This window comes from Pseudonaja textilis, chromosome 7 (genome assembly GCF_049901715.1).
Source record: "Pseudonaja textilis isolate UNSWEBS1 chromosome 7, rPseTex1.2, whole genome shotgun sequence".
Lineage (NCBI taxonomy): Eukaryota > Metazoa > Chordata > Lepidosauria > Squamata > Elapidae > Pseudonaja > Pseudonaja textilis.
In genome coordinates this window covers 43,052,894-43,076,469 of record NC_141996.1, presented here as the reverse complement: position 1 = coordinate 43,076,469, position 23,576 = coordinate 43,052,894, and the positions used below count along the sequence as shown (strand labels likewise).

General features: G+C 35.7%; 1 long non-coding RNA gene across 1 annotated transcript in view; it reads right to left on the bottom strand.

The window, feature by feature from the left end:
- The window catches only part of LOC148125321 (uncharacterized), a 74,413-nt gene extending 64,944 nt beyond the window's left edge, over positions 1 to 9,469 (bottom strand). The window contains exon 1 of the long non-coding RNA XR_015744423.1: positions 9,280 to 9,469. This is a non-coding gene — a long non-coding RNA (uncharacterized LOC148125321). The remainder of the gene's footprint in view (positions 1 to 9,279) is intronic.
- Positions 9,470 to 23,576: the final 14,107 nt, after the last annotated feature.

Sequence of the window (23,576 nt, the reverse complement as noted above, 5' to 3'; positions counted from 1 at the left end):
AGCCAACACAAAATGGGGTGTGGGAAGGAATGGGATTGGGAAGGAAAGAAGATAGGATAAGATAACTTTAATTGTCATTTTTTAACTGTAAGTACACTGGCACACATTAAAAGTGAAATATATATATATATATACATATCCATACACATATATAACACACATATACACATGCCACACACACACACACACACGTACACACATACAAATCATTGCTCATTTTGAATACATGGCGGAAAGGAAGAAAGTATTGGATACATATACACAAATGTGTGTGGAAAAAAAAACTGCAAAGAAATAGGATTAGAAAAATACAGCTTCCAATCTTAGCAGTTATAAATGAGAGAGAGAAAGAGAAATGAAAAACAGAGAGGGAGAAAGAGAGAGGAAGAAAGAAAGAAAAACAGAGACAGAGATACCTTTTAAAAAGAAAATAGAAAAATGGCTCTTTGAGTATTTAAGGTTGCAGACCCCTGGGTTAGGCAAATACCATGATCATTAAGTGAACCTTGTGGTCATTAAGCAAACACTAGTTGTTAAACAAGCCCATTTTCCCAAATGGGCATTTTTAACCAGAAACCAGAAGGAATTGTTGAAACTGGCAAAAAACATAGAAAACCTCAGTCACAAGACTGTGTGGGATGTTGTAACTGGTCATAAGTGTATGTGCGTGTGTATGTATGGCTGTCAAAACACCAAAAACTGGTCAAGTAGCTCTGGGGAGATCAATCATAAATAGAACACTTGCTAAGCAATTGGCCATTAAACGACGATCACTTATATTTGGTTTGCCAGTCACATTGCCACCTAGCTACGCCCACCCCAGTCATATGATCACCTTGCCACGCCCACCCCATCACATGACCACCTAGCCATGCCAGTCAGCAAGCCATGCCCAGCCAGTCACATGACCACCAAGCCACACCCACAAATTAGGTCTCGCCCACAGAACCGGTTGTTAAGAAATTTGAATCCCACCCCTGTGTAAAGGCAGATCATTTGTCTCTATTTCCCCAGATATGACAGTGTACATAGGTTTCAGAACTCTTTAGTTAAACAATGTCTGATAATTGAATGTAAGAGATGTACATTCTTTGTTGCAGCAACTGCCCAATGGAACATCTTAATACATCAGGCATCTAACTCTTTTTAACCTGTCCTGCATTGCTGTAAAAGGCTTTACCAGCTGACATTCTAAAATTCACAGTGATAATATACATAGCTAAGTGATGTCCCCCACTTTAGATCATCTCAATTCATGAAAATAAAATAAGAATCCAGCATGTGGCTCATTGAATGCATGGGCCTTGTGAAAGACAAGTGGTTATTATAGGGAATATTAAATCTTGTTTGTTTCTGGAGTCTACCAGCACAAGAAGTTGGGGATAGATTAGAAGAGGGGATTATGGGAATAGGTGGTTCATCAGAAGCATTTCTGTCACTTAAACTTTACAGTTAAAACTGGCAGACTAGTCAGTAAGATGGAATTCCATTAAATAATTTCATTTTCTAGTTTTAGTCTGCCTTACTACTAAGTAGTTAGGTGGACAGAGTTTGGAGAGGTAAATTGTTTTAGCCAGTTCATCATGATACACTTTCAGCATGTTCAGCATAGACTAATATAGTTCTTCCCATCTATAGCATAGAGTAGCTTTTCATTGGCTATTAAATCTTTGTTGGATGTACAATAAGAAATTAGGACATTACTAATAGATATTAAATTAGATGAGAGTATGCAGCATTATCGCACTCCTTTGCAACCTGGAGCCAGTCTGTTTTACCATGTTCTATCCATACTTTGCCTTCCTGATCTATATATAAGATTCTCATGAGAACAATTAGATGTTCTGGAATTCCCATTTTTCTAAATATAAAAGCAACATAACTGAAAAGTTTTCTATAATCAATAAAGCACATACTGACTTATATTTTATATCCTTTGGCTTTCTGAATTATTCAGTGTGCACCAGCAATAATTTCTCATGTTCCTTAGCTTTTTTCAAAACCACCTTGAACATCTGGCATCTCTTTTTCTATGTAGAGTAGTATCACATCTAATCTGCATTGGATTATTATTTTGCTAACATTATTTTGCTAGCATGTGAAATTAAGGATATTGTGTAATAGTTTGCACATTTTATTAAATCTTCCTTTTTATATTAGAATATAAATTGATTATATAAAAGGACATTTAAAAATATCAAAATCCCAGGAAGTTTTTATTCTGTAAACAGTAGAAATTAAGTGGAATGTGAAGAATATATTCTGAAGAGTGAATGCTAAAAGAAAGAGGAGGAGGTGGAGAGGGGACGAAGAGGAAAACTATTCTTCTATGAGCCATATAGAAAATTTGTACTGCACAGTTCTGTTTATTGGGAAAGTGAGGGAACAAACTGATAGGATTCTGTGTTGTAGCTTACTTTCATATTTACTTATTCCCATTGTGACATATTTTTCATTTCTGAATAATTGTTATTGTGCAGAAGCCTTGTATACTGACATAGAGTTAGATTGTTTTCTGGCCTTGAATAGCCTCGAATTCAAAAGCACAGAATCTCACAATCTCAGTGACTGACATTCAAAGCAATATGACAACAGAACGCAAAATTGAAAGGACTTTGTGGGTCTTCCTTCTACATGTTTCTTGCTTAGTCAGCTAACAAACAGGATAAATTACTTTTGACAGAACTATCTGCACACATTTTATATGAGCTTATTCAATAGAACTAGAATCTCTAGTAGTTTATGCAGTTTCATAAGTATATCCTAGTGCATTCTATGTAGCTCTTTGCTAGATTGCTGGTTTGTTTTTAAAGGGGGAAATGTAATGACAATACCTCTATGCTTCTAACTTAGTGTTCTTGCTCTTATTCAAGTGCATTATTTGGTTCTTTATCACGGAATTACAATAAATGCTATTTAATAAAAAATATATTATATCTGTAAATTAGATAAAGTTTATAGGGAAAGGGATTTTAATTTATTTTCAAAGGAGAGATGTTTAATACACAGATCTTTTGTTAAGAAAGAGTAAGGTGATCCATCAATCTGTGGCAGAACTGTTGTACAATGGAGATGGGGTTTTTATTTTTTATTAAAATTTATATACATGCATACTTTACACATTTGATTTATGTATAATGGATATATGCAAAAACTCCTAGCATGCTCAAAGGTTTTGTGTTATATTCAAATAACCTTAGTCAAAATGAATTAAATTGATGCTTTACTGTATGTGTACATAATATACAATTAGATTTACAGATTAAGACTGGTGAAATTTAATAATTCAAATGCTAACCAAGGTCCTAATAATTATTAAGATAGCATCTAAGAATGTAGGTATTTTCAGGCAATGTGGGGTTTTTGTGAAATTAGGTGTTCAAGTCTGATAAATTCAGTATTTCCAGATATCGAAGTAATTCTTTAGAGATTGCTCCAAGGGTTCCAATCATAATTGATATGCAATGGATTTCTTTTTCTTAATAACAATAATAATTGTATGACAAATTGACAATACATTTAAAAGATATTATTTGAAAGAAAATATATAATCAAATATAAAGTACAGACTGATTTATTATGTTGAGCAAACAACCATGTCAGCATTCAAAATTCACACACCTCTCCTAGTAATGTAAAATAGTGAAGCTGATAGCCAGCATCCATTGATTTGATAGAACTCCCCACTGAACTCAGTGAGATTCATTGTGTGTGAGTGTATGCGTGTGTGTTTGTGTACAATTTCCCTCTTAAATTGGTATTACTACGTAAATACTGCATGATTTCTTTCTAACCTAGATTGCTGTAAGAAACATATACACTTCCATTTGCAAGCTCTTAAAAGATAGAAATCACACAGGGGAATACCTGCATCAGGAAAAACAGATTTGGAATTTTAAAGTAATGCAACCTTTGTTTTATTGTCTGATCTCAGCAAAATCAAGGACAGTAGAGGGTAAGACAAGAGAGACATATTTCTGCAGCTATGTTCTTTTTTAGCACCGCTATATATTTTCAACCATATAATTAGCTGTGATGCCTCTTTATTTACTCTGTATATCAGTAGAATTAAATAATATTATTGCCAAGTCCATAAAAGCAGATACTGACACTCAGTTCTACCCCACTGTAGAACAAACTGTTTAAAAATGATCATTCTATTTTGAGTGAAAAGGGGAGGAAGTATACAAAAAGAGAACAAAGCAAATCATTGCTGGCCTCTGTTGCATATATTAAATGGCTGGCAGAACATTTCAACAAGGAAGCCAAGCGGGCTCAGAGGCCTACCCTATAACCTCTAATCTTAGGAAGCTGAACTCTATTATTTGCCATTAAAATGAAAGGATGCCACAGTGAAACAGATGTCTTTAGCAGACACGTCCTCATTACAGATGAAATTTAGGCAAATGTAAATTGAGCCACAAATTTTATTCTGAAGATTATGGGTCGAAAGAGCTTTGTGGTTGGGCCTGGCATTTAAAAACATGCATTAAGGAAGCTCTCAAAAAGTCAAGCACTAATTAATGACCTGGCAGTTCTGCTGAATCACAATGCAAGTATGGAGAACATTGGGAAATGAGTAGTTTAGCAATAACCAGTACCCCAAACATAGAGGTGCCAGGTCATCAGGTTCTTGACACTGTTTAGTTGGTCCATGTTGTGCATCTCAATAAAGCATTTACATTAACTCAACAGCATGAGAGTCCCCTAAAGAAATTATTCCATGAGGCCTTCAATCAAAGCAAACTGAAAGTTGGGTTCAGTATGGTATGAAAATTTTATGAACAGATGCTATAGCAGGTGTTTGGATGAAAACCCAGATATTTTAAGTGATATCTATTCTTATGATAGCTAAACAAACAAACAAAAATATAGACATCGGAGTCAAAGTTATTATAACTTTGATACCATTACGATGCCATTTAAACTGATACGGCATATTATGGTATACAAATTATTTTCTTCAGTTTAAAATGCTTAATATAAACTACAAACATTTTATTTTGTATTTTTGGCTGTATTTCCATTTGCCTCCAGCACTGGTCGAGAGTCTGGTTTCCAGAGTTCCGTGACTATTTCTCTTATTTTGCAAATTGTTTTCAAATGTACTTTAAGTTAAATGAGCTTAACCATTTCATCCATCTCTGCCTTTGGGCACAGTGAAAAACAGAACTTAACAGGGTTTGTATTTGGTTTTACCGGAAAAGAACAGCCCTCCTCTTGTTTCTCTTATGGTAAAATTGAAAGTATGACATCTAAAGGATTTCTCTTCCATCACTAAAAGAACTTTGTCAGTTTGATCTTTGTCTATTTTACCCTTTGAAGCAAAAGTATAACTATAAATACTATTGTAAATTCTTGTGTTTCTATAGAATCATAAACAAAGGATTTCTATAAATGTCTGAATTCACATGCTTCCATCTCTGTATGAAGAATTAGCAGTAAGCCACAATTAGACTGCAAGTGACATTGTTCTGCAAGAATCAATCAATCTGTGATGAGAAGTTCAAGAAGCTTTGGCAAGACACTTGCCAGATAAAGAGGAGAACCCTGGAGCTTGGCATTAGAACTTTGGAGGAGTAGAGAACAACAAAGGTGCTGGGAATGTTTTCAAATATCCCTCCAGAGTATTATTAGAATAATGGGGATGATTGCTATTGATTTGGCAAAAAACTTTTTTTCCAGTTACAGCACCTGGTTGTTTAAATCATGATACAGCTGTGTGAAAAAGTCCTGCATGCTTTATGGTTTACAGTTTACAGTTTACAACGTTTTTTGGATAGGCCATTGATTTTATATTTTATGCTAACAGCTATGCAAATATTGTTATATTTAAATAAATACCGGTGGTTTTTAAGTGAAAAGCATAAGCTTTTTACAATTTGGTGCTGTTTGGATGGGGATTGTGAATTTTCTTGCATGCTCACAATGCATGCTTACAATGATTATGAAAACAAATTAACTGATACATACCCAGTGACATACGTGTTGCAATTACTAAAGCCGATGCTAGTGTTTTGTTAACATTTTATTTTATTGTTTGTGGCCCTGAAAAGGACTGTTTAGGTAACCAAACATGGTTACTAATATTAAATTGGCCAGCCCTTACTGCTTATCACCAGGTGGCATCGCTTCGGCATAGACTGTATAAGTCTTTGCACGCGATCTTTGGTGACAATGTGGTGCTAGGCTGCAATAATGGATTCAATCAGCTCCTGCTTGGTCTTCAGATGCTTTTTACTTATTTCGTAAGTAAATAGCCCACAAGTTCTCAGTTGGGTTCAAATCCAGGCTCTGAGCTGGCCAATCCAGGAGTCGAACACCATGCTTCTTCATCCACTGCTGGACGGACTTGGCTTAATGTCAAGGAGTGTTGTCATCCTGCAAGTAAAAGTCCTTCCCTACAAGTTGCTGAGATGAAGGAAGCATGGTCTTTTCCAGGACTTCAACATACTGCTTGGAATTCATGATTCCCTGCACAATTTGTATCCGACCAATACCAGAAGCAGCAATACAGCCCCAGATCATCAAGTGCAATGGATGCTTCCTAGATATAGATTCAGGTACGGCCTAACTTCTTCAGCTGGAAATCTTCTGACATACTTATTGCACTGATTCCCAGTCAAGTAGAAATTGCTCCTGTCACTGAAGATGACCTTGGCCCACAGTTCGTTGGTCCACTTGGCATACCTCTTGGCCCACGCACGTCGACGGGAGCAGTGAGTGTCTGTGAGCAAAGGTTTGAGCCCTCTGGCAAGCAGCCTGTGATGCACTGTGCTGGTGCACACTTTTACATCACATGTTTCACCCCAAATTCTTGTAATCTGAGGTGAGGTGAGCTTCCTATTAGCCATCGAAATGCGTTGCAGAGCCCAATCTTGTCATTTTGTCAACTTTCTTGGTTCCATAACAGAGCCTGTCATCAGCTGAACCAGTTATTTGGTATTTTTCAACCACTCTATTCACTGTGGTAGTTCACTCTCTTGGCTATTTCTGTACAGGAGTAACCCTCTTCGTGAAGCACAATGATGTGATGCTGCTGCTCAGTACTGGTGAAAGCAAAGGCCTTCATCCTTGCCTGCAGCCAGAGCTAAATTAAATTTCTCGATGCTTTTCATGCCTATTTATAGTCAGTGAGTATGACAACATTGATTGGCTCATAGATTTAGCCTCGGTGCATTTTGATTGGTCAGCCAAAGCTCGCTGCTGATTGGCTACTTTCGATGCTAACATTCTTGAAAATTCAAGATGTGTTGGTTTTAGCACATAAACTCATTCAAAGCCTTTAAAAGACTTTGGTTATATTAATAAAAATTATGCATCTCAATCTAACTACAGAAAGTTTCATCAAAGTACTAATTTTGCATGGTTTCTATGTGTGAAAAGTTGATAAAACATGTAAATACAGCTTAAAACTGAAAGCATGGAGGACTTTTTCACACAGCTGTATATTCAAATCACATATAAGTATTTTAAAACCCAAACAGCAAATTGTTGAGGATGATCTGCTACTTTTTATATGCTCACAGTATTTGTTCCTCCACTTTTGGTTCAATTTAAACTACCCTTGATTGAAGAGAACAGACTTGTTGGGATAAAATGGGAGAAATGATTAGTGCAGTGAACTTTAATAATAAGAATCTAGAGCAGGGGTGGGCAATTAATTTCTGTCGGGGGCCACATGGAAAATCAGATCTGCGTTCGAGGGCCGAACCAATTTTACTAAAGGCCATTATAAAGGGCCCATTATAAATTGCAGCAAATTATATATAAGAATATTATTTATATATATATATAATATTCTTATATATAATTTGCTGCATTTTATAATGGGCCCTTTATAATATAGATATATATATTATATATATATTATATATATAATGTATATATATATTATATAAAGAGAAAAAATAACACCGCGGCTGCTCCTGCTTCCAAACGCGAGTCCCAGGAGACAACAAACAGCAAACCCGCGCTCAGGGGCATCCTAGCCCACCTAAAGCTAGGCCGCTGCTGGTGGAGCCTTGCCCTGCCTTGGTGCCCCGTTTCCCGGCTCGGCGGTCCTGCTCGGGCAGCACTTTAAAAGCCCTCCTCCTCGCGTACGCGCCCGACGAGCCGCTCACCATGACAATGGCTCCCAGCACCCGAGCAACTTCCCAGCAACTTGTGGCTTGCTTTTTCCTCTCGGGTGCTCGCACCTAGCCCCGAGCCACATGGCAGAGGGGAAGCCCGGAGCACTGCCGGGTCGCCTCCTCAAGCAGCCCGCCTGCCCGCCGGGCAGAACCCTTCCCGCTCCTCAGCGGGAAGACGCTCCCACCTGCAAACTTTGCCTGTGCAAAGTTTAAGCCTGAAGCCCGGAAACCGAGCAACTTCCCGGCAACTTTGGCTTCCTTTCAACTCGCAGGTGCTCGCGCCTGGCACCGAGCCGCGCGGGCGGAGGGAAACCCGGAGCGACGCGGGTCGCCTCCTCCAAGCAACCCGCCCACCCGACCGCTGGGCTTCCCTCTGCCGCGCAGCTCGGGGCCAGGCGTGAGTGCCCGCGAGGAAAAAGGAAGCCGCAAGTTGCTGGGAAGTTGCTCGAGGCTTCCAGGCTTAAATTTTGCACAGGCAAAGTTTGCAGGCGGGAGCATCTTCCCACTGAGGAGCGGGAAGGGTTCTGCCCGGAGGGCGGGCAGGCTGCTTGGAGGAGGCGACCCGGCAGCACTCCGGGCTTCCCCTCCGCTGCAGAGCTCAGGGCCAGGCACGAGCACCTGCGAGTTGAAAGGAAGCCGAAAGTTGCCGGGAAGTTGCTTGGGTTTCCGGGGTTTCCAGGCTTAAACTTTGCACAGGCAAAGTTTGCAGGCAGGAGCATCTTCCCGCCGAGGAGGGCGGGCGGGCTGCTTGGAGGAGGCGACCCGACAGCGCTCCGGGTTTCCCCTCCGCTGCGCGGCTCGGGGCCAGGAGCGAGCGCCTGCGAGGAAAAAGGACGCCGCAAGTTGCTGGGAGCCGCCATCGTGGTGAGCGGCTCATCGGGCACATACGCGAGGAGGAGGGCTTTTAAAGTGCCGCCTGAGCAGGACCGCCGAGCCGGGAAATGGGGCACCAAGGAAGGGCAAGGCTCCACCAGCAGCAGCCTAGCTTTAGGTGGCTCCAAGCAGCCCGTTTCAAGCAGCCCACCCGCCCGCCGGGCGGAACCCTTCCCGCTCCTTGGCAGGAAGACGCTCCCGCCTGCAAACTTTGCCTTTGCAAAGTTTAAGCCTGAAAGCCCCGGAAAAAAAAGGGGGATCGGCGGGGACTCACCTTCAGAGAGGTCGCACTCGAAGGTGATTTCGAACTCCCAGCTGAGGCCTTTGCAAAGTTCTTCTTTTCTTTCCTACCCCGAGAGCGCTCCGCACTGTTTTGCAGCTTTGGGGGCCACGCGGCGCAGGGCAATACGCCATGCCCACTGATTTTTTTTCAGGGGCAGGCCGGATTGGACAGACCAACGGGCCAGATGCGGCCCGGGGGCCGTAGTTTGCCCATCCCCGATCTAGAGCCAAGTATCACCCTTTCATTTTATATTTGACCTGGACAGATATAACTTCAACTTTTAAAAAACTTTTTGGCTGAATTTTTATTATGCCTATATACTGTATATTTAATTTTTCCATTGAACAGCAAGAGATTCTTGATTGTTAATGCTCTTATTCTTAGGACAGTTTTGTTCACATTAATATAAGAAGTACTATAAATATACTGTATTGTTATTTTTCACTTATTATTTTTTTATTCTGTTTATGAACATGATTTCATGTTGATGTGAAGTAAGGTAGTTATTTTCAAATGATTTTAGCTATCTTTAAAAAATAAGAATGTTGGAAATTCAAATCACATGTAAAACATTGCTACCTCATATTTTGAAATCTTGCACTTCAATTTATGTATTCTAGAATCCTACAGCTCTGTGTGTTGTTATATATCTGGGTCATTAAGAAAATAGCAATGTTTCAGTTGGCTTGGTTCTTTTATATCTGCAATGTACTGTATATAATGTCCAACTACTTTCTATCTACTAAATGTATAGAGTAACACATAAAAGCTTTCTGTGAAATGGCTGTTTTGCCTAGTTTTTGCCATACTTTCTTCTCGACCAAAAGAAAATATTATTGGATGAAATGAAAAAATTGATGTTATCAAATTCTGTTCCTTTGGTTGTCCTTTCCATAAAGAAAGTAAGTGTAAAATTACATGCATATTTTCCATAATAGTTAATCAGATGATCAGAATCACTTTTAAAAATATATAATTATGTTTTTCCAGAAATATCTTGACACAGATCTGATGGCTATGATCTGAATCAGAAAAATAATCATGTTTTAAAGAGATATTCATTCTGTAAAAAAATGTTGATTGTTACCTGCTAATATACCTCCTTGTTATTCATTTTTTATTTCTTATGTATGGGCTTTCTATCTTTAATCCTGAAAACTTCCTTCAATTAATTAGAACAATCAATAAAATGACAATGTAATTATTCCAAATACAATATATTTAAGCAATGATAATAATATCATAAAACAGTATCCATTATATTTTGTGTGTGAGTGTGTGTGTAATTTTATATGTAAACACACACACACATTTATATATGTATAATTTATAATTTTCATGAATCACGAACAGCCCCTTACACCTGATCTGATAATATATTTCACACCAATTAAATGCCTATTTATCAGTTGCAAATTGTTCTGTGATTAAAAATAAATCACTGAATTATATGAATCATACCACTGTTAATACTAGATGTTTAAAAAAGATATTTTGTCCCTCATATCTTCCTTATTTTTAATAGTTGTGGATTCTTTACAGAGTAGATAGATTGGAAAGGAAGATGTTTAAAGAGAGTAAACTGTTTAGTTTTTTATACGTTACAAGAAAAGTGATCATGCCAGCTGCAGAAAGGGTCAGGCAAAGTAGACAATGCTTATAGAAATTTCTTGCTTATTCTTTCCATCCCTTGCAAAGATGAGGCATTGCAGGGAAAGGAATTTCAAGAGAATAAACTGTCTGTGTAATATGTCCTAGTTCCCAGCCCATGCTGCAGTGCAATCACATTGATTTTGATGTGTACATGACAGTAAACAAACATGTAAGCATTCCAAAGGTGGGCAAGTGATTACGAGGCAAACAAAAGCTGAAGGTGTGAAACTGAATAGTATCTCTTTCTATTCCAAGCACAGTCATATGAATTCTCATTTAGTAACTGCTTCACTTAATGCCAGAGTTGCTAGTCCTAATTAGTGTCATTAAGAGAGGACTATTTCTATTTGAGTTTTCTATTTGAATTAGACAAAAAACAATTCAGAAAAAAACTGCATTATGGTTCAACATATTTTTGCACAATATATTTTTGCTAAAGATCTGAAATATGTTTTATCAGAATGGAACATAATAAAAAAAGAATACATTGCTGAAGTCCATTGACAAAATCATAACACTGCAATTGATAATCTCCTTATTTATATTATTTACACATTTAAAAATAATCTAAACTTGGACTAAACTTTTGTTCAAATAATTATGTGTCATTTTGAACTTTTTATAACCCTAAAAGAAAACAATTCAGGAAAAATATTTTGCCCATCCCATGATCACTTGGTTCTTAGCCAAAATCAAAGGTATTGTGCTGTTGGTGTCTTATAAAGAGATTGTTGTAAATGTTGTATATTTGACTTTTTCAGGTAAAACCAAGATAAATGAGAATCATCTCAATACTTTCACTCAGCTGCTTAAATGCATCATATGTACAATTAGAAACCATAAGTGATTATGTACCATTAAATTGATGTAGACTCTTAGCAAACATTTGCAATTTTAGGATCATCATCCTGAGTAGACATTGTAATAGCTGTTCATTTCTAATGTATATTAGAAATATAAAAGTAGGATGACTTCTGTTTGCAAAGACATATAAAGAAGCATCATATAAAACAGAATTATGATTTTTAGCATTATTTATTATGTCTATTTTTGTTGTAAAACAAACTATACTAAGGTAGTTCAAAAAGTTCAGCAAATGGTTCCAAAATGATACTAGCTAAGAATCTTAGTCCAATATCCAAAGGGCATTTTTATACAGAAAGTAACAAAGGTGATTCCCCCTATACTCATAATGGTTTCTGTATACTCTTTGTGGGTATGGTTATAATTTGTAGCTCCATCTGTTCAAAATATACATTCTATGAGTTTATAATAATACTATCAACTAAACAGCCTTGCAAATTGCAAGAATGTTTAAAACACACAGAAATAATACATTAGAAACAGAAATGGGTTTCTCCCTCTCCAGAAATGTGTAGTTTGAAATATATACAGTCTGGATACAATTACCTTTGTTATAGCTCAGGTGTAGGCTATGCAAACAAGACCCTATGGCCTTTTTTAAATTATATCAGAAGCTGAGATGAACAATTATAAGAAAGAAAGGATTCTTTGCTTAATGCTTTACAAAATCTGGCTAGAAAAAATGTTCTCATATATAACTAGACTTTCAATCAGATATATGTAGCTCAGGATTTTATAGCTGGACTGACTATTCAAGGAAGATTTCAGTAATAGAAAATAAAAAAAGTTTAAATCCTGCTTTAGGTTTGTATTTCTAATACTTTGCATGAATACATATACTTGCAATACACTATAGCTGGAATATTGCAAAAAAAAGTTTCAAAAGAAATAGTGTTTTTAAAAGATCTTTCTATGAAACATGCAGTTCCATTAACATTTCCATTCTAAATATAAGTTATATACACTACTCAAAATAGTAAGAAGAAATAATGTAAACTATTATAGGAGTCAACCAAATCAATGAAAAAGCACAAAGATTAAAATAGGATTTTCCTCTCATGAAACAGGAATGATTTAACAGAAATTTACATAAAACTAAATTTTTGAAACATGTGTTTCATTTTACTTAAAATCTTTTTCTCCTCCCTAATGCACAGAAAAATAAAAGCTTTCAGAACTATAATATTACAACAGAGATTTTATTCTTTACAAATGGTAAAATCTTCATAAAGCCCAAGATTTTCTTTCATATATAAATGGCTCCAATTTGTATAATGGAACACTAGAATGAAATTATTGAAACATGATATAGAATATAGAGGATCATAAAGTTTATTCCTGATACACTGCAGGAAATCAACAATGCTTATTCTGTGTGAAATAGTAGTCCTGGGAAGTTTCATTGCTTTCCATTAGAAATAAATGATTCCTGAAATATTATCCTTTGTGATCTAATTTTATAGAACTCCTAGTGTACAGCTTGATATATTCAACTCCATTCCTCATGTAGTTATTGCAAGCAAGACAGCTGAAGTTTTCAAAAAATGTAGTAATAATACATCTCCCATAAGATGATTCCTATGTTTAGAAGAAATCTGAAGAAGAATTTAACTTATTCTAATGGAGCAAACAGTTTAACTAAAGAGTTCTGAAACTTATGCACGTGTCATATCTGAGGGAATAGAGACAAATGATCTGCCCTTACAGTATACAATATGCAGAACTAAAGATGACAATCCCTAAAATAACAGTGGTGCTGTGTGGATACAGCAGTTTTTTTTCCATCTAAATACTTTAAATAGATTATTATTGTAGAGGAAGGAGTGGCAAAACCTGAGGGTGAAATTAAAAGAGGGATCAGTCTAGAATCTCTACACAGCCACAAGCATACTAAGTCCAGTCCCTCCACCTTGAAATCTGTTAACCCTTATTCAACTCCTACTAAGTGCTAACCATTACTTGAGAAAATTAATATCAGATGCCAAAGATCAGGTTACACGTGAAGATCCAATTAAACTGATTTATTGCTATGCACATTGCTTATGCACAGGAATAATCTGCTATGTATTATATAAAGAAATGCCAAAAAAATTAAAAATGAACTAAAAATAAAACAAAATATTTTTAGAGTTGTGCTTTTGACAATAGTTGTTGAATGTTGGTGAATACTGGTATGTCATCCAAACGTCATGGCGTGTTACCTTTGAACGTTACTCTATGTTTGCCAACATTGAGCTGAATTGTAATCTATTTACTCCAGACTCTTTAGTACTGCAAGTTGACTACCTTCTCAACTATCCTCATTGAAAATTGTCCAGAACTATTGGATGATTTATTAACAGTGTATTGTTACCTCTGTTGAAAATATAGTCATACTACACTCAGAACTGCTATAGTTAGATTAATTTTAATGTGAAATTCATAGCTAACACCATAGTTTTTACTACAGTAGCAAAAGTCTTTTCCATTACTCCAGAATGCTTAAGCAACAATCCTACCCTTTTTAAGGTTCAGAATAACATCCTAAAATATATCACCCACTTGTAATTTTTACTCTTTGGAATACGTTTGACACTTTAGAGACAATATTTTCATTTTCTTTCTTCTATAGTTTTTTGAAACTGTATTAAACTGTTTAAAATGATATTATAGCTTTCTTCGGTTCCACTTACTGGCAGAACTGCCACCACTGAGTTTTTATTATGCAAATAGATGCAATCTGGTTAGTTCCTTCCTTTTTTTTCTTTACAAAAGAGGGATGCAAGTGCTAATCAAAGTCTCACAATTTCCATATTAATGATGTTTTCGTAATCACACTTACTTGATATGCACTGTGAACTGATATAGAATTTTAATTTTTCTTTAAAGAATAGAGTAATAAAATTTTGATTTTTATGAAATAAGTATTTTAGCTTTGAAATGATCACCAATTGTCCAGTTTGCATTGTTTGCATTGCTTATATTGTTAAAAATGAACTATTTGTCATTTACACACCAACTTTTTCTTGTAGTACCTAAAATGTCCACAACTGGAATTAAGTGCAGTCTGTTAGATTGGTTTGATAATGATATGCAAGTGCTAAGAGCTCCCTTGGAAATGATACATCCCATATTCTGTCTAGACATCTTTTAGCAAAAAAATTAAGAATATGTACTTTTTCATCTTTTCTGAAGTTTATCTATTTTACTCATCTTTAAATCATTTGTGAAAAGAACATGTTTAAGTATATTCTTTTACCTTTCTTTTACCTAATGAACATGAAAACCACATGTATTATTGGAAAAAAAATAAGACAGTGCTACTGTAAATACCATTTTCCCAATATAGTGAGTTTCTGCTGTAATACAGACCATGAAACATGTGCCTCGCTACCAGTTTATGCAGCACTGGATCAAGGTATATTGGAGTTTAGTATTTCAGCTTGCCATTCTCATCTCAGAACAGTTTAGAATCCCTGTTAGCTGTTCCACTGAGTTGTGAGAAGGCACAATGAGCTCTTGAGGGCTACATGATCTTTGGCAACTGAAAGAGTGACCAATCTACACTCAGTTTCAGAATAGGAAGTAGTTGAAAAATTTAAAAAGCTGAGCAAGGACTAAGGTATAGTGGAAAAAGTGTTGATTGACACCAGAGAGATCCAGTTTCTACTCCATCTACAACCACAGCAGCTCATCTGGTGACTTTCAGCCAACCTACCTCAAATGGTTGTTAGACTGACTGGGTATTTGTCACTGAACATTGAAAAAGGAAGATTATGTGATACAAGTAGCAGCTCAACAGTGCAGCCAGAGCCAGTAGCACCGAAGTACCAAAAATATTCCATTACTTCAGGAATCATCCAGAAATCCAGGAATATTTACTGGGTTTTTTGACATCTTCTGTAAATTAGCTCATTTGGCTTGCCTTGGTTCAAAAATTATTACCATATGATGCACTGTTTCATTCAGGTAAAGGTCATAACAATGAGAGTTTTAGTAATATGTAGATTGTCTTACAACATTTCAAAAAGATTTTATATTCTTACCCTGATCTGTGCAAGATTCAAATATTTCAAGATGATCATCTATCATATATTTTATGTGTTGCTTATAATTACAAGAACAAAAGAAATATAATGATATAGTCAACATTAATTTCTTACAGTGCAAGATTATGCTTTCTTACTTACATAGTATGCTGCTTAAAAGTTACACTCTCAAGGGTAGATTAGCCTGACTTAGTTATAAACCAGTAAAACAGCTGCTACTTGGAATCTTATGGTCTCTTTTTAAGCAGTATAAATAAAAACTTATTGTAGCTGTTAATTAATTTGTATCTTTAGAAATTACTGAATAAATGGTATATGAATGCAAGTGGAAAGGAACAACTAGAAAGGACTGTGCTATTTCACAAAATAGTTAAATGTTTTATTCTATTACAGATGATATATTTTCTTAATTTAAGAAATAATAAAATATAAATGATTTACAAGTTGATAGTACGGACAGTTTTTTAAAAAATAAATTTTATTTATTTTACAATTAAAACAGACCAACAACACATACATAAATGTAAGAGAGAAAAAGAAAAGAAGAAGAAAATAGAAAGAAGAAGAAAGAAAAATTAAAAACATTTTCATCTTCAACAGTTTGTGAGACCACCTTTTTATCCTTATTTTATGCCATATAGACACTTAATCCTTACATACATCTGTATATCACTACTACCGTTCTATCCTATCCTCTTTTGCCTTTTAGTGTGAAATCTATCTTTGGTCTATCCATTTGTACCAGCAGTTCCAGCTGTTGTAGTATATTGAAGTGTCTTTATTTTTTAATGCCAAGGTTAATTTGTCCATTTCTGTGCAACTTGAAATTTTTTTGAATAATCATCTCCTCTGATGAAAATGAGGCTGTTTCCAACATTGTGCAAAAGCCAATCTGGCCACTATCAAAATATGTATTATTATATATTTCATCTTTTGAGGTATTTGTTTATCAAAGATCCCTAATAGAAAGAACTCTGGTTTGAATTCGATCTGTTCTCTTGTCATTTCCTCCAGCCAATTTCTAATTTTCTGCCAATATTTTTGAGCTTCTGTACAGGACCACCACAAATGGAAAATAGTTCCCTCTTTTTTTTTTTTTTTTGCATTTCCAGCAATTCGGACTCATATTGGGGTGCATCTTCACTAATCTCGAAGGAGGAAGGTGCCATCTATAAAACATTTTATAGGCATTTTCTTTGTATGCTACCAATTTTGTAATTTTATTATTTCTACCCCAGACCTTCTCCCATTCTGTTATGGTGATACTACATCCTATATTCCTATTCCAGGCTATCATGTTCCCTTTTACAATTTCTTCTAATTCTACTTCTAATAAATAATAAAATTTTGTTATATATTTTTTGCCTGATCCTAATAAAATTTTATCTAATTGCTGGAGTTTATTATTAATTCCAAATTCTTTCTTGTCCTGTTTATATCTACTTTGAATATGAAGAAATGCCCACTGATCAATTTTTAATCCCCGATCTAGAGGTTCTTGCCATGATTTCAGATTTCCTTGTGTATCCAATAGGTCCTTATGTTTAATCATTTTAGTAATATCCAGATTATTTGGGTGAATCATCGCCTCCATTGTTGAGATCCAAATTGGTATTTTTAAATAGTGTTTTTTCCGTATTTTCTTCCAATTAGTCAATAATGAATGAATGAATGAATCTCTGATTAGGTGTCTATGAAAATATTTCTTACTAGTTTTCCCAACATCCCATAAAAAAGCATGCCACCCCCTCTGCAAGACATGGCCTTCTAAGAATAATATTCTCTTATTGGTTAAATTCACCCATTCCTTCAACCATACTAAAAAGGTTGCACAACTCCCAATTTGGAAGTGCCAGCCCTCCCCTGTTCTTCATATCCTGCATTGCCTTTAAGTTTATTCTAGGTTTTTTTCCCTTGCTAGATGAATTTTAGTTATTTTATTAAGTTCTTCAAAAAAAAGTTTGTGTACTTTGATTGGGATTGTCTGAAATATATAGTGGAATTTTGGAAGAATATTCATTTTAATAGCAGTGATGCTGCCTAATAATGAAAGTTGCAGCTTGCCCCATGTTTCTAAATCCTTCTTTACCTGTTGCATCAATTTATCATAATTATTTTCCTTAAGTGTCTTACAATGTGCTGTCAACCATATTCCTAAGTATTTAACTTTCTTTATCACTTGTATTCCCATAACTTTTTCTAGTTCTAACTTCTGTTTTTCTGTTAAATTTTTGGTCATTAATTTTGTTTTCTTCCTATTAATTTTTAGTCCTGCTACTGCTCCAAATTGTTCTAATTCATTCATCAATTTTTGTCCTCTTTCTATTGGTTCTTCAATGAAAAAAATCATATCATCCGCAAACGCTTGCAACTTATATTCTTCTTTCTTAACCTTTAATCCTTTTATGTCTGGGTTCTGTCTAATTTGTGTTAATAATGCTTCTAATGATAATATGAAGAGCAGGGGTGAGAGTGGGCAGCCCTGTCTGACTCCTTTTACTATTTTTATTTATCCTTCATTTCATCTAAATAGTTTCTTATTCTATCCTCATTAACTTCTTCCTTTTTATATTATTCTTCAAAATACTTATGGGCAATTTCTTTTTTCTGTTCTATCTCCTGTTGTATATCCCCCTTTCCATCTATTAGCTGGTATATCAATCTCTTTTCTTTCCTTTTTTTAAGTCTGTATGATAGCCATCTCCTTGGCTTATTGGCATGCTCAAAATAAGTTTGTCTAGTTGTATTCAAATTTATAATCATTCTCTCTTGTTCAATTAAATTCAATTTATGTTTAGTTATTGTTATCTGATTTTGCAATTTTGAATCCTTTGGGGTACTCTGTAATTGAGTTTCTAATTCCTTAATTTTTTGTTGTAATTTGTTTTGCTGGGTGTATTTTTCCTTATTCTTCTTGGCGTAATAAGAGATTGTTATACCTCTTATTACTGCCTTCATTGTATCCCAAATGTTTTGTTTCGTAGTTGCTCCATTATCATTTTCCTTTAAAAAATAGTTTAATTCCTCCTTGAGTTTGTTGGTATATTCTTTTTCTCTTATTAACTGAGTATTTAACATCCATCTTTTCTTGGGTTTTTCCCTACCCTTCCATATTATCTGAATTGGATTGTGATCTGCCCATTCATTGGGTAAAATTTCAATCCCTTTTATCTCATTTGCTATTTCCCCATTCATCCATGCCACATCAATTCATGTCCATATTTGATGAGGATTTGAATAGAATGTAAATTGTTTTTCCCCGGGATGTAATCTTCTCCATATGTCAATCAAATTTAACTCCTTCATCATTTCCATACATATCTTGGGAAGCTCTCTTTTTTCCCCTTTGTTCCTTCCCCCATTACTGTGGTCTTTTTGATAATCAGCAATAGAATTAAAGTCCCCTATAATACAAATATTCCTTTTTTCCAATCCTACTATTTTTCCATAAAGGTGCTTTAAAAAACTCTTTTTGATGTCCATTCAGGGCGTAGATTACCACTATGAGAATTGGGATGGCATTAATCCAGATCTACAAAACCAGAGTTCTTCCCTCAGAATCCAACCATATTAAATCTGCTTTCAAATCCTCTTTAACATATACTGCAATCCCTTTCTTTTTCCCCGCATCTGCTGGTGCGGTGAATAGCTTCCCTAATTTCGGACATTCTAAGTATTTTTCATCTGTTTTCTTTATATGAGTTTCTTGTAGACATACTATATCAGCATTTTGTTTGATTAGTTTGGCTGTTATCCTTTTCCTTTTTATCATCGAGTTTAAACCATTTATATTAATTGATAGTAATTTCTTTTCTTCTTCCATTTAATTAGTTCTGTTTTGCTCTTTGTCTTGTAATGGCTCCGGTCTCTCCTTGTGCCTGAAGATGTGTCCTACTTTCTTTTTTCTCCTGTTGTAATTGAGTATTTCCTTGATTTCCTAAAGTTCCATCTCTGTTCTTATGATAGCCTTGATCTTCCTGGGAGTTCGTTTCCAGTTCATCCTTACTGCTCTGGTCTTCCGGACCTACCAATCGCTCATAAAATTCCTGGGCCTTTTCCATGAAGTCCATTTGATTTTCCTTTTGTCCCAAGAAACCAACATCCCCTCTGGGAGTAGCCATTTAAATACGATCTTTTCTGATTTAGGTAAGCTGCTAAGAATTTATAATCTCGTCTTTGTTCTCTTACTCTTCTTGGTATTTGTTTGAGAACCAAGACTTCTTTGCCTTTATATGTGATTGTTTCATCTCTTGACATCCTATATATGATATCCTGGACACTCCCTCTGGCAAATCGTATATGGACTTCTCTTGGGCATTTGTGGCATCTCGGATAATTAGTGCTAACCCTGTAAACTTCATCAAACTCCCTCAAGATGTCATCTTTATCCTTTTCCAATAGTCCAGCCAATATTCCTGCCATTAGTTGTTCCAAGTCTTCTTCTTTGGATTCCACTACATTTTGGAATCTCAAGTATGTAGCAGCCTTATCCATCTCTAGGTAGACCAGTGAGTCCTCCATTTCTTTACTCACATTCTTTAATTCTTAATCTACCCTTTCTAATTTCCTTTCAGTTCATTCAGTCCTTTTCTCTACCTCTTTTATTGTTGCTTCATTTTTCTCCAAGGCCTGCTGTAATAATCCAACTTTGTCCTCTACTTTGGAGATATCCACTTTCATTTCTGCTTTTAATTTCCCCATCTCCTCTTTTAGTTCATTGATATCTGCTCCTGTCTCATTATGGTTTTTCATTATTGTTTCCTGCAGCTTCATCATTGATTCCTGTAAAGTCAGCAGAATTGATTGGATGTTGGCATTCGAGATGTTAGCTTGTTCTCCACTGGTAATGTTTCTTCAATGTTTTTTTGTGCCATGGGCAAAGCTGTTGCCGACGTAGTTGTTAATGTTAGGGTGACCTTTCTTCCAGTTTTCAGAGCTGCAGTCATTGTGGAAGTCATTTCTTTTAAGATTTGCTTCTGTTGTTGTAATATATTAATTATATTATCCCAAATTAACATTCAGTAATAGAATCTTTTAGGATTGACCGGTATCTAATTACTTAATCTATCTATCTGCTGGATAGCTGTGCTCTTAGCTAGTTACTGGAGTATAAGTTCTTATAGATAAAAATATTATCACTGTATTATGTTAAATCCAAATTCTAAATCACATGTATAATTTTGTAAGGTCTCAGTGCTCAGCCTCTACACATAACTTCATGTAATAAAAAATATATATAAATATTATATCCAAACCCAACTATATTTAAATATTATAAATAAATATGTGTATTATCTAACCTTATTTTAAATATTCTTAAACACAAACAATATTACATTCATCCCCAAGTGGATGAATTGTGATCGCACAGTGAATTATAATATTAATATATAAAATCCTATAGTTATTAATTAAATAATACTTAATGTTCTTACTATTTTTCCTATATATCTAATCAAAGTATAACTATCACTATTATTAAATCAATTAAATTAGTTAATTCAATTATTTAGCAATCAATTAAAACAATCAATTTTCCTTTCCCCAGTATACATATTTATAATCATTATAAAGAGAGATTGAAGAAGGAGAGATAGTTCATCATAGCACCGGATGGTGGGGGAATAAAGAAAAAATGAGCAAATGTATATAGGAAAAGGGGAGTAAAGAAGGGGAAAAAGGAATTTTGAAGTAAGTTTTTAGCTTTTGGTCTTTAAGTTTAAGAGCTTTCACTCCAAACGCACCGGAAGTGGGGAGGTAAAAAATGCTGAGTAGTGAATGTAATTACATGGTATCTCCACACATTCAGAAGCTTCCACTTTTACTTTTCGGCTTAGCGTTCCTAAGTTCAATTTTCCTGATTTTCTTCAGATGGAACCACCTCCTCAGTTAGATCAGTATATTCCCTGGAGGGCAGTTAAGTGGTTTATATCAGTTATATTGTTACGATAACTTCAGGGTTTCTAAGTATCACCTGTGGCGCCACACTGTCTCTGTTCCGTCAGCTCCAATCTTCTTCCCGTCTCCAATTTAATAAAGTCTTTCAGCATAAAAATTGAATGAAATAGTCCAAATCCTCCACACCTTCCAGTTTCCTTCCTGCTGTTAGATTCCCTTCTATTATTATCCATGTGGTATATCTCCCGACCCCGTAAGGGTCCCTTTTTACTCATTATTGTCCTCTATCTTTCTTCTGTCTGCCAAGCCCCTTCACTTTCAGTTGCCTCACATCCACTTTTTGGCCGCTTCCTTTTAGGGCTTGGACAGACACTTGTAACAGTCTATAAAAGTCTATAGCATTCCAATCATCCTCTCTAGCACTAATTTTCTCTGCCACACTCTTCACCAATGATCCCACAAACTGTCACTCACTCACTTCTTTACATCGGTGGCAATCCGGACTTTGGAGCCGCCATTGATAGGCAGCTGTTTCTTGCTTGTTGGGCTCTGGAGGGCTCCTCTTCACTGCAGGGGGGTTGCCTTTCCCACACTGCAACCCGAGTCTCCCACGCTGGCACAAATCTCTCCAGGACTCATGCACCCTCAAAGGATCGCACCAACCTCAAAAAGAGATTAACTGAAACCACCGATGGGCTTCTGCACCTCTGTTCATCCTTGCCTTACCACCAGAAGTCCATAGTACAGACAGTTTTTAATTCCACTTTTATTTTCTAGTTTTGAAGAATTAAATAATTTCATTATTTCTGAGTTCTGAAAGTATCCAAATTTGCTATTTCACTGATTAAAAATGTTTCCAGAATTTGAATAAATTTATATTAGAGATACCATATGAAGTCAGTCAGTCATTGTCTTCCCCTTGTCAAAAATTCCAAACATTAACTGAATTTGAATTATAATATGTGAATCAAGGAATCATAAGCAAGCATTACACTGTGATGGAAAAAGTGTTTAAACCCATTCATATGAATCAACATCTATACTTTGTTCAACATACTTTTGGAGAAATCCTCTTTTCTCTAGTCACCCAGTCAAGTATCACAAAATCAGGGGTGGGACAGGGTTAACTATCAGTTTGGGATTTACGAGCTTCCCTGCACGCTGGGAGCCGCGCACCAGTAAATCATCATCAGCATGCTGGGTGCAGAGAAGCAGCCTTTGAAACAGCCCTCTTTTCCTGCTTTTTTAAACTGCAGCTGTGCCTCGTTCGGCAGCTGAAGTTGAAAAATCAGGAAATAAAGATCAGGTAAAAGCCCGGTGGGCAGGTGGGCAAAAACATCAGCAGACATAGAACTGGTTCTATATCTGCTGCTCTTCAGAGCTACCGGTTCCACAGTGGTGGACAGAACCGGTAGAAATCCACCCCTGCACAAAATGTTTCATTGCAGCCTTTATCTGACATTTCAAATAAAAGACTAAAGTCAGGCATTTCTAAATGAAACAAATTCATTGAATCACTCTATTTGTTATTTCTTATTGAACATCAAATAATCCACTAACGTTCTTTGTTGAAATATCTAAACAGGGTCCAAATGATATAACCCTGTGTTGCAGCTATTGTTCCTGTATAGTAACTGTGACTGAAAATAAAATTCCAGTAATGTTATAATAATGAGAATTTGTTCTACTTCTAAAAGAAAAAGCAACAAAATTGGAAATAAAAATGTTATAGATCATTTTAGGAATACAAAAAATGAAACATGCAACATGAAATTTAAAGAGAGGTACTAATAATAGGATACCAACTGTACCGTATGGTCAGTGAAAAATAGAACATAACATTCC